We start from the raw sequence: 13,385 nt of genomic DNA on the forward strand, positions 1-13,385 counted from the left end.
TGCAGAATGTCTTAAAAAGGAGGTACAGTGATGGCGGACTGGATGGTGAGGTTATTTAATGTTTGTTTAAGAAAGGGTAGAGTGCCGGAAGACTGGAGGAGAGCCTGTATATTTCCACTTTACAAGAGAAAGGGGGACAAGTGCGAGCGTAGTAGTTTCAGAGGGATCAGTTTGTTTAGTGTAGTTGGGAAGGCTTATGGGAGGGTCTTGATTGAGAGGATTAGGGGAGGAACAGTGGGAGTAATTGGTGAGGAACAGTGTGGGTTTAGGACAGGTAGGGGTTGTGTAGATCAGATTTTTGTGGTAAGACAGGTATGTGAGAAAACTATAGGAAAAGGTAAGGGTGTATTTTGGGGTTTTTATGGATCTGGAAAAGGCACTCCTCCAGTCCTCTGGCACTCTACCCTCTCTCCAGCAAACATTAAATAACTTTATCAGGCAGTCCACCATCACTGTACCTCATTTTTTAGACATTCTGCACGGCATCCATCCAGACCAGGTGCCTTACCTACTCTCATCATCTTAACAACTGCCTTCACTTCATCCTTCTTTATTTCTCCTCCATTTTCCTCACTCATCACGGTCATTTTCTTAGCGCTTCCCACTCCAACTACCTTCCCCTCCCTATCCTCCTTCACATTTAGGAACTCTCTAAAATACTCTGCCCATCTTCCCCTTACTGCCTTCTCTTCCATCATCATCTCTCCATCTGCACCTTTTACCTTTTCTTCTCTACTTGATTCGCCTCCTCTTCCTCTTTTAATTTCTTTCCAAAACATCTTTTTATTACTTTCAAAATTTTCTGTCATACTCTTACCCCATTTCACATCTGCTCTCCTCTTTACCTCCTTTACCTTGTGCTTTACTTCTCTTTTCTTTGTACCTCTCATATGACTCCCTCGTCCTATTTTGTAACCAATCTGTGAAAGCTCGCTTCTTCTCTTCTACAACCTTCTTTGTTTCCTCATCCCACCATTCACTATCCTTCCTTCTATTTCCTCCCGTCCTTCTTGTTTCACACACCATCTTTGCACACTTTGTGACTCCCTCCTTGAACCATCCCCATTCCTCCTCCACTCCTAGCTCTACTCTATCCCTCACTCCCTCCCACTCCTCTCTCAGCTTCTTCTTGTATTCCTTCTCCTTTTCCTTTTCATTTAAAGAGTTCACTGTAAGCACCTCCCTACCTTTTGTCCTTTTCCTCTTTCCCCATCTATCCTCCACTCTCAAATTACCTTCCACCAGAAAATGATCTGATATTCCTCCACTCTCTCACCTTAGAACATGTACATCCTTAACTCTTCCTATTGTACTTCTGTCTACCACTACATAGTCCATTAACGCTCCATCTACCACCCTTCCATCCACCACCCTCTCCCATGTGTACTTATACTTGATTTTGTTTTCCAAAACGCTGTATTTGCTATCATCAACTCTCTAGACACATCTCCACCATCAACTCTACACTACTATTCTTTCCTGGAACTCCACATTTCCCAACCACTCCGTCAATTGGTTCATTTCCTACCCTAGCATTAAGGTCTCCCAATACTACTACATTGACGTTCCTCCCTAATCCCTCTATGCACTCATTTAAATCTTTCCAAAAACCCTCCCTTTCCTCTACACTCTTCTCACTACCAGGCCCATATGCACTTACAAAAACCCACATCTCCTTTCCCAGTTTCACCTTCATCCACATTATCCTTGAAGAAACCTCCTTCAACTCCACTACACGTTTACCTATCTCTTCACTTACTAGTATAGCCACCCCTTCTCTCCCTCGCCCTCTCTTCACTCCTGAGAACCTCCCAATTACACTCCCAAACTCACACTCGCACCCCCTCTCAACTTAGTTTCACTCAAAGCCAACACATCCATCTTTCTTCTCACAAACATACTGCCTATTTCTTCCCTTTTACTCTCATCTGTACCACATCCACGCACATTAAAAGACCCAAACCTTAGGGTGCTGGTTGAAAAACTCCTAGACCTTCTTATGCCCTTACTTTTTTAGGAATGTCCCCTTTTGAGCTACAGGGAGAAAGATGCCTGGTCCCAATCCCCGTCCCGTTTTTCTCGCCTCTTACGATCCAAGTGGAAATACTTGGTGGCATTTTTCTTTCCCCAAACCACTCCGGAAAAAACGCAAATTTTGTGGATTTCAGCGACGAGGGAGTATCTGTGTTGTATCAGTAGGTGAAGAGGAAAGCTCGTGGTGTAGTAGGCAGGTGAAGAAAAAGGAGAAGGGGAGACGTTATTGAGGAAAATAGAAGAAAAGGAGGAAGGGGACGAAAGGGCCCCAGACGTTAGAAGGGATGTAAACAAGAGATGTGCAGACGACAAAGTTGAAGTCGAACACACACACACACACACACACACACACACACACACACACACACACACACACACACACACACACACACACACACACACACACAATATATATATATATATATATATATATATATATATATATATATATAGATATATATATATATATATATATATATATATATATATATATATATATATATGTGTGTGTGTGTGTGTGTGTGTGTGTGTGTGTGTGTGTGTGTGTGTGTGTGTGAGTGTGTGTGTGTGTGATTCACCATGGTCTTTGGATCACGTGTTGTATTCGTGATCAACAGATATTTCCGTCCTGAAAGAGAGCTCAGAGCTCGTATGACCGATGTATGGGTAATGCTGTGACCTTACACGCACACACACACCCAACTCCCCGCCCACGAGAGTTGGAGTAACGACTCGAAGCGCAGCGATACTGAAATTATTTCAGCCCTGGGCAGGATTCAAATCCGGACCGCCGTAGTGACAGTCGAAGACTCTACCAACCGCGCCACCGAGTCGTGTGTGTGTGTGTGATATATATATATATATCACACACATATATATATATACATTTGAACAACCACAATGCACTTTAACTCTAAGCCATCAACACCGGGAGACCCAATGGAGGCCGACATACAGAAATTGATAGCGTAGTTGGTAAGTTACTACGGCACTTGACATGTGATTGCTGAGTTCGAGTCCTTGGCAGTACCGCATTTCAATTCCTGCATGTCGGCCTCCATTCGGTCTCCCGATGTTGATGGCTTAGAATTAAAATGTATTGTGGTTGTTAAAATCTATCTCTAATCACTGGGACCCATTCAGTGTTGTACACACACACACACGGCTCGGTGGCGGATTGGTAAAGCACTGGCCTCACAAGCCGGAGAACCGGGGTTCGATTCCCCGGCCGGGCGGAGATAAGTTGGGTTTGTCTCCTTTCACGTGTAGCCCCTGTTCACCTAGCAGTGAGTAGGTACGGGATGTTAGTCAAGGAGTTGTGACCTTGCTGTCCCGGTGTGTGGTGTGTGAGTGGTCTCAGACCTACCCAGAGATCGGCAAATAATGAGCTCTGAGCTCACTGCCGTAGGGTGGTGTCTGGCTGTCTCGACAGAGGCTGCAGCAGATCCGAGGTGAATACACACTTCATCGAACGGACGGCGTAGAGGACGTTCTGAAGAAAAAGTGAAATTTTCGTGGATCCCAAAGCAAAGGAAGTACCTATTGTATTTACAGGGGGGGGAATTGCTCGTGGTGTAGTGGGAAAGTGAGGAAAAAGGAGAAGGGGGGGATTACTGAGGGAAATGGAAGGAAATGAGGAAGGGGAGGACTTGGTCCAAGAGGCCAGACGGCTTGTAAACAAACGCCGAACCGATGATTTGGATTTCGATGATGGGACTAACAAAAATGTAAAGATTAGAAACATAGATAAGAGCAGTACATTGGAAGGTGAGGATAATAATTTCCAAGGATTTAATGAGGGGGCGGCGGATACCAACCTCCCCCGACTGGCAAAACTGGAGGAAAAACTTGAACAAATGACTGAACATTGAGAGTTTAGGTTCGGTAAAATGTCAAAAATTGCAGAGTTGAAAAATTGGAAGAACTAGAGAAGGCGAACAAAAACTTAACTGATGAAACAGAAGAACTAAAAAGACAGTTAAGAGAAGTAAAAGAGGAGAATGAAGAATTAAAGAGGAATAATAAAGAAAACAAAGAGGCCATAGCTAAAGAAGCTAAGGGCTGGAAGACAATCCAAGAAAACAGTAAAGTTGCATTTACTGATATAATTAAACAGCAAATGAAAGAATAAACTGAAGACTCAGTTATTAAAGTGATGAGACAGAAGGAGAATATTGTAAGAGACTTAGCAGACAAAAAGAAATGTATAATTATATTAGGAATGGAAGAGAAACATAACCCAGATAGAACCTCAAGTATCAAAGAGGAAAATGAAAAATTAAGCAGTTTACTACAATTAGTTCAGGAAGATGAACCAGAAATAATGAAACAAATCGAAGAGAAGTTCAGATTCGGAAAGTATAGTACAGATAAGACCAGACCAATTAAGATTAAATTCAGGTCACAAACGACGGCAGAGAATATCTTATCCAAAACAGGGAAACTAGCAACAAGTGAACAATATAAAAAGGTATGGATAAAAAGGGAAATGAATAAAGAGGAAAGAGAGGAAGAAAAAAAGAAAAGACTTGAAGCTAAGGAAAAAAACGAGAACAGAACAGAGTCAGAAAAAGAGAGATTCTATTGGAGAGTAGTGAATATGAAACTAAGGCAATTCGACATACAAGAGAAAAACAAAAGGGAAACAGAGAACACAATGGAAGTGGCAGAAAACTAAGAGTGTCTTACACAAATATAGATGGATTAATAACAGGATTGAATGAGCTGAATGATTATTTGAAAAAAAAAAAAACGGACATAATGGGAATTGTAGAGATAAAATTAAAAGGTCCACTACCACCCAACAGTGTAGGACATGATGCATATAATTATTGGATTAGAAACAGAGAGACAAAGCAAGGGGGTGGAGTTATGTTCCTGACTAAGAAGGATATAAACGTGAGGTGTGTCACGTATGGAAAGAATACAGTAGAGATGATTATGATCGAAGTAGAAGACAGAGATAAGAAGAGCAGAAAGTTTGTGATAAATTATGTGACTCCGAAAACAGCCTCGTGGGAAGAGAGTGAACATAAAAGTATGTTAGAGGACACAAAGATAACAATAGATAAGATAATGGAAGATGGAGGAAGAATAGTTATGATGGGCAACTTTAATTGCAAAGAAATCTGCTGGGAAGAGATGACAGTAAAGGGTGGAGACGGCTCATGGGGAAACGCTCTACTTGAGATGATTACTGACAATACAATGACACAGTGGATACAGGAGAACACTAGGTATAGAAATGAGGAAGAACCATCGAGACTAGACCTAATAATTACATCTGAACCTAGAATAGTGGACAAGATTGAATATAAAACACCAATAAGTAAAAGTGACCACATATTGATTGAACTGGAACTAAATGAAGAAAAGTACATGAAAAGAAATGAACAATATAGAAAAGGAAGAATGATGTATGAAAAAACAAACTTTGATCAAATAAGAGAATTCTTTCAAAAGGAAAACTGGGAAGAAATATACAAAGAAGAAACAACAGTGGAAGAGAAATGGAATATTTTGACAAAAATTGACAAAAAAGGAGTGGAAAAGTATGTCCCAAGACAAAAACAAGAAAAAGAATATGTAAAATGCTGGTACAATAAAAGTTGTAGGGAGTTAAAAGGCAAAAGAGACAAAGCCTGGACCAGATGGAAAAAAGACAGAAGGCCTGAAAAATGGAAAATATATACCTGTTATAGAAATGAATATGTACAAACGTGCAGAGAGGAAAAGAGAAAATATGAAAAAGATGTCATAGAAAAGTGTAAAGATCAACCAAAACTATTTTACAGATTTGTAAACAACAAATTGAAAACCAAACAAGACTTGGAGAAATTAAGACAAGGAGGAGTTGAATACACAGAGGAAATTGAAATGGCGGAAATTATGAACAAACATTTTCAATCAGTGTTTACAAGGGAGAACATACAACCTGAAGAGATCAAATGTGAAGAGAAAGTCCCTCCCATGAAAGAAATAGAAGTAACAAAGAACGAAATACTGAAACACTTGAGTAATCTTGATGTCAGAAAATCGCATGGACCAGATGAAATAGCAAACTGGATTTTGAAAGAATGCAGGAATGAACTGGCAGACAAAATACATAGCATAATAAACAGTTCCTTGAAAGATGGAAAAGTTCCAAAAGATTGGAAAAAGCAAATATAGTACCTATATATAAAGGAGGAAATAAAGAAGACCCTAACAACTATAGACCAGTCTCTCTAACAAGTACAATAGCAAAAATTTGTGAAAGAATTGTCAAAAGTAGATGGGTAAAATATTTAGAAAAAAAAAAAAACCCGTGTTAAATCCAAGGCAATTTGGATTCAGACAAGGACGATCATGCGTCACCAATTTAATATGTTTCTATTCAAGGCTAATAGATATAATACAAGAAAGAGATGGATGGGCCGATCGTGCATTTCTAGACCTAAAAAAAAGCTTTTGACAAAGTACCACATAAGAAGTTGTTTAAGAAATTAGAAACTGAAGGAGGAATACAGGGAAAACTGCTTAATTGGATGGAAGACTTTTTGCAAGAAAGGAAAATGAGAGTAGTGATAAGAGACAAACACTCAAAATGGGATGAAGTAATAAGCGGTGTTCCGCAGGGAACAGTTCTGGCCCCAATAATGTTTGCTATATATATTAATGATATGGATGAAGAAATTGAAAGCTATATGAGCTTCTTTGCAGATGATGCAAAACTACTGAAAAGAGTGAACACGGAAGAAGATTATGAATCACTACAGAGTGATCTAAATAAAGTACAGGAATGGAGTAGGAAGTGGGAGATGGAGTTCAGTACTAAAAAGTGTAGTATAATGGAATTTGGAAAAAGCAAAAACAGAATAACAGGATCATATAGATTGGGAGAAGAAGGAATAAAAAAATAAAAATAAAAAGTCGAAAATGAGAAGGACCTGGGAGTCATTGTTATGAATAATATGTCACCTGAGAAACATATAAATAAGATTTTTGGAGAAACTTATAATTTAATAAGAACAATCAAAGTTCTTATTCTTCACCTGGATGAAGAAATGGTGAAGAAAATCCTAATCACCCTGATAAGACCAAGATTGGAATAAGCAAAGAGCAAGATTGAAAGAATACAAAGAACAATTACAAAATTGGCACCGACACTCTCAAAACTATCATATGAAGAGAGACTAGCAAAACTTGAACTACGGACACTAGAGCAAAGAAGAGAGAGAGGAGATTTGATAGCTATTTATAGAATCATGAAAGGCATAGAAATTACTGATAGAGAGAATCTGATAAAATGGGATAATAGAAATACAAGAGGACACGGAAAGAAAATAAAAAAGACAGCTATAAAAGAGATGTGAAAACGAACAGCTTTCCTCACAGAGTAATAGACAGTTGGAACAAGTTAGATGAGAAAGTGGTGTGTGCAAAAACAATACATGAATTTAAAAATAGTTTAGATAAAATGAGATATGAAGACGGGACCCCACGAGCATAGCTCCCCTTCCCGTAAAATACAACTAGGTAAATACAACTAGGTAAATACACACACACACACACACACACACTTCAACGAACGGATGGCTTAGAAGACGTTCTGAAGAAAATTGAAGTTTCGTGGATCCCAACGCAAAGAGAAGTGCCTATTGTATTTACGGGGTGGGGGAAATTGCTCGTGGGGTAGTGGGAAAGTAGGGAAAGAGGAGAAGGGGAGGGATTGCTGAGGGAAATGGAAGGAATTGTGGAAGGAGAGGACTTGGCCCAGGCAGGACAGGCGAAAGGTAAACAAAAGGCCCCCCCGACCAGTGAGTGACGATGAAATGTCTAATAAAAATGTAAAGATTAGAAGTATAGATAAAGAGCAATACAGTAGAAAGTTTATTATGAGAATATTTTCCTGGGTTTTAAAGTGGGTGGGGGGACACAACCCCCCCCCCCCCCCCCCCCCGACTGACAAGACTAGAAGAGAAGGTCGATAAGATGATCGAGGACTTGGAGCGTAGGTTCGGTCATGTTAACAACATTGTACAGAGGGTTGAAAAATTGGAAGAACTAGAGAAGGCGAACAAAAACTTAACTAAGGAAATTGAAGAATTAAAAAAAAAAACAGTTAAAAGAAGTAAAAGAAGAGAATAAAGTCTTAAAGGAGAATAATAAGGAGAACAAGGAGGGTTGGAAAAAAAATCCAAGAAAATAGCAAAGTTGCATTCACTGACATAATCAGACAGCAAATGAATGAACAAACTGAAAACTCAGTTATTAAAGTGATGAGACAGAAGGAGAATATAGTAAGAGACTTAGCAGACAGAAAGAAATGTATAATTATATTAGGAATGGAAGAGAAACATAGAACCACAAGAATCAAAGAGGAAAATGAAAAAGTAAGAAATTTACTAGAATTAGTTCAGGAAGATGAACCAGAAATAATGAAACAAATCAAAGAGAAATTCAGGCTCGGGAAATATAGTACAGACAAGACCAGACCAATTAAGATTAAATTCAGGTCACAAACTACGGCTGAGAATATCTTATCCAAAACAGGGAAACTAGCAACAAGTGAACAATATAAAAAGGTATGGATAAAAAGGGAAATGAATAAAGAGGAAAGAGACGAACAAAAACAGAAAAGACTTGAAGCTAAGGAAAAAAACGAGAACAGAACAGTCAGACAAAGAGAAATTTTATTGTAGAGTAGTGGATATGAAACTAAAGAAAGTCGACATACAAGAGAAAAAACAAAAGGGAAACAGAGAACACAATGGAAGTGGCAGAAAACTAAGAGTGTCTTACACAAATATAGATGGATTAATAACAGGAATGAGCTGAATGATTATTTGAAAAGAAAAAGAACCAGACATAATGGGAATTGTAGAAACAAAATTAAAAGGTCCACTACCACCCAACAGTGTAGGACATGGATGCATATTATTGGATTAGAAAACAGAGTGAAAAAGGAAGGGGGTGGAGTTATGTTCCTGACTAAAAAGGATATATAAACGTGTGAGTGTATGGAAAGAATACAGTGAGAGTGATAATGATGGAAGTAGAAGACAGAGATAAGAAGAGAGAAAGTGTGATAAATTATGTGCCCCCGAAAACAGCCTCATGGGAAGAGAGTGAACATAAAAGTATGTTAGAGGACACAAAGATAACATTAAACAAGATAGAAAGAGGAGGAGGAAAAATAGTTATGAACTTTAATGGAAAGAAATCTGCTGGGAAGAGGTGACAGTAAAGGGTGGAGACGGCTCATGGGGAAACGCTCTACTTGAGATGATTACTGACCATACAATTACACAATGGATACAGGAGAACACTAGGTATAGAAATGAAGAAGAGCCATCGAGACTAGACCTAATAATTACATCTGAACCTAGAATAGTGGAAAAATTGAATATAAAACACCAATAAGTAAAAATGACCACATATTGATTGAACTGGAACTTAATGAAGAAAAATATATTAAAAGAAATTAACAATATAGAAAAGGAAGAATGATGTATGAAAAAACAAACTTTGATCAAATAAGAGAATTCTTTCAAAAGGAAAACTGGGAAGAAATATACAAAGAAGAAACAACAGTGGAAGAGAAATGGAATATTTTGACAAAAATTGACAAAAAAGGAGTGGAAAAGTATGTCCCAAGACAAAAACAAGAAAAAGAATATGTAAAATGCTGGTACAACAAAAGTTGTAGGGAGTTAAAAGACAAAAGAGACAAAGCCTGGACCATATGGAAAAAAGACAGAAGACCTGAAAAATGGAAAATATATACCTGTTATAGAAATGAATATGTACAAACGTGCAGAGAGGAAAAGAGAAAATATGAAAAAGATATCATAGAAAAGTGTAAAGATCAACCAAAACTATTCTACAGATTTGTAAACAATAAACTGAAAAACAAACAAGACTTGGAGAAATTAAGACAAGAGGGAGTTGAATACACTGAGGAAATGGAAATGGCGGAAATTATGAACAAACATTTTAAATCAGTGTTTACAAGGGAGAACATACAACCTGAAGAGAACGAATGGAAAGAGAAAGTCCCCCCTATGGAAGAAATAGAAGTAACAAAGAATGAAATATTAACACACTTGAGTAATTTTGATGTCAGAAAATCGCATGGACCAGATGAAATAGCAAACTGGATACTGAAAGAATGCAGGAATGAACTGGCAGACAAAATACATAGCATACTAAATAGTTCCTTGAAAGAAGGAAAAGTTCCTCCTATATATAAAGGAGGAAATAAAGAAGAACCTACCAACTATAGACCAGTCTCTCTAACAAGTACAATAGCAAAAATTTGTGAAAGAATTATCAAAAGTAGATGGGTAAAATATTTAGAAAAAAAAAACAAAGTGTTAAATCCAAGGCAATTTGGATTCAGACAAGGACGATCATGCGTCACCAATTTAATATGTTTCTATTCAAGGCTAATAGATATAATACAAGAAAGAGATGGATGGGCGGACTGTGCATTTCTAGACCTAAAGAAAGCTTTTGACAAAGTACCACGTAAGAAGTTGCTTAAGAAATTAGAAACTGAAGGAGGAATACAGGGCAGACTTTTTGCAAGAAAGAAAAATGAGAGTAGTGATAAGAAACCAGCACTCAAAATGGGATGAAGTAATAAGCGGTGTTCCGCAGGGAACAGTTCTGGCCCCAATAATGTTTGCTATATATATTAATGATATGGAGGAAGGAATTGAAAGCTATATGAGCTTCTTTGCAGATGATGCAAAACTACTGAAAAAAGTGAAAACTGAAGAAGATTGTGAATCACTACAGAGAGATCTAAATAAATAAAGTACAGGAATGGAGTAGGAAGTGGGAGATGGAGTTCAATACAAAAAAGTGTAGTATAATGGAATTTGGAAAAAGCAAAAACAGAATAACAGGAGCATATAAATTGGGAGAAGAAAGAATAAAAAAAGTCGAAAATGAGAAGGACCTGGGAGTCATTGTTATGAATAACATGTCACCTGAGAAACATATAAATAAGATTTTTGGAGAAACTTATAATTTAATAAGAACAATCAAAGTTGCATTTACATACCTGGATGAAGAAATGGTGAAGAAAATCCTAATCACCCTGATAAGACCAAGATTGGAATATGCAGCAACGATATGGTCACCAAGTACAAAAAAAATTATAAAAAAAAAAAAAACTTGAAAGAATACAAAGAGCAATTACAAAATTGGCACCAACACTCTCAAAACTATCATATGAAGAGAGACTACAGACACTAGAGCAAAGAAGAGAGAGAGGAGATTTGATAGCTATTTACAGAATCATGAAAGGCATAGAAATTACTAATAGAGAGAATCTGATAAAATGGGATGACAGAAATACAAGAGGACACAGAAAGAAAATAAAAAAAGACAGCTACAGAAGAGATTTGAAAAAGAACAGCTTTCCTCACAGAGTAATAAACAGTTGGAACAAGTTAGATGAGAAAGTGGTGTGTGCAAAAACAATACATGAATTTAAAAATAGTTTAGATAAAATGAGATATGAAGACGGGACCCCACGAGCATAGCTCCCCTTCCCGTAAAATACAACTAGGTAAATACAACTAGGTAAATACACACACACACCCTATGAAAGAAATAGAAGTAACAAAGAATGAAATATTGAAACACTTGGGTAATCTTGATGTCAGAAAATCGCATGGACTAGATGAAATGGCAAACTGAATTTTGAAAGAATGCAGGAATGAACTGGCAGATATAATACATAGCATAATAATCAGTTCATTGAAAGAAGGTAAAGTTCCAGAAGATTGGAAAAAAGCAAATATAGTACCTATATATAAAGGGGGAAATAAAGAAGACCCTAACAACTTTAGGCCAGTCTCTCTAACAAGTACAATAGCAAAAATTTGTGAAAGAATTGTAAAAAATAGATGGGTAAAATATTAAGAAAAAAACAACGTACTAAATCCAAGACAATTTGGATTAAGACAAGGACGATCATGCGTCACCAATTTAATATGTTTCTATTCAAGGCTAATAGATGTAATACAAGAAAGAGATGGATAGACTGATTGTGCATTTCTAGACCTAAAAAAAGCTTTTGACAAAGTACCACATAAAAAGTTGCTTAAGAAATTAGAAACTGAAGGAGGAATACAGGGCAAACTACTAAATTGGATGGAAGACTTTTTGCAAGAAAGAAAAATGAGAGTAGTGATAAGAGACCAACACTCAAAATGGGATGAAGTAATAAGCGGTGTTCCACAAGGAACGGTTCTGGCCCCAATAATGTTTGCTATATATATTAATGATATGGAGGAAGGAATTGAAAGCTATATGAGCTTCTTTGCAGATGATGCAAAACTATTGAAAAAAGTGAACACGGAAGAAGATTGTGAATCACTACAGAGAGATCTAAACAAAGTACAGGAATGGAGTAGGAAGTGGGAAATGGAGTTCAATACAAAGAAGTGTAGTATAATGGAATTTGGAAAAAGTAAAAAACAGAATAACAGGATCATATAAATTGGGAGAAGAAGGAATAAAAAAAAAAAGTAGAAAATGAAAAGGACCTGGGAGTCATTGTTATGAATAATATGTCACCTGAGAAACATATAAATAAGATTTTTGGAGAAACCTATAATTCAATAAGAACAATCAAAGTTGCATTTACATATCTGGATGAAGAAATGGTGAAGAACATTCTAATCACCCTGATAAGACCAAGATTGGAATATGCGGCAACGATATGGTCACCAAGTACAAAAAAATTTATAAAAAAAACTTGAAAGAATACAAAGAGCAATTACAAAATTGGCACCTACACTCACAAAAGTATCATATGAAGAGAGACTAGCAAAACTTGAACTACAGACACTAGATCAAAGAAGAGAGAGAGGAGATTTGATAACTATTTACAGAATCATGAAAGGCATAGAAATTACTAATAGAGAGAATCTGATAAAATGGGATGACAGAAATACAAGAGGACATGGAAAGAAAATAAAAAAGGATAGCTATAGAAGAGACCTGAAAAAGAACAGCTTTCCTCACAGAGTAATAGACAGTTGGAACAAGTTAGATGAGAAAGTGGTGTGCGCAAAAACAATACATGAATTTAAAAATAGTTTAGATAAAATGAGATATGAAGACGGGATCCCACGAGCATAGCTCCCCTTCCTGTAAAATACAACTAGGTAAATACACACACACACACACACACATATAGCTTTCAATTCCTTCCTCCATATCCATGTCCTTCCTCCATATCCATGTCCTCTTGTGTTTCTTTTGTCCCAGTTAAGTAAGTTCTCACTATCGAGTACCTCTGTGCCTTTCATCATTCTGTAGATGGTCAAAAGGTCACCTCTCACTCTTCT

This window comes from Oratosquilla oratoria, chromosome 39 (assembly GCF_046742065.1).
Source record: "Oratosquilla oratoria isolate Oo_2021 chromosome 39, ASM4674206v1, whole genome shotgun sequence".
In the NCBI taxonomy this organism is placed as follows: Eukaryota; Metazoa; Arthropoda; class Malacostraca; order Stomatopoda; family Squillidae; genus Oratosquilla; species Oratosquilla oratoria.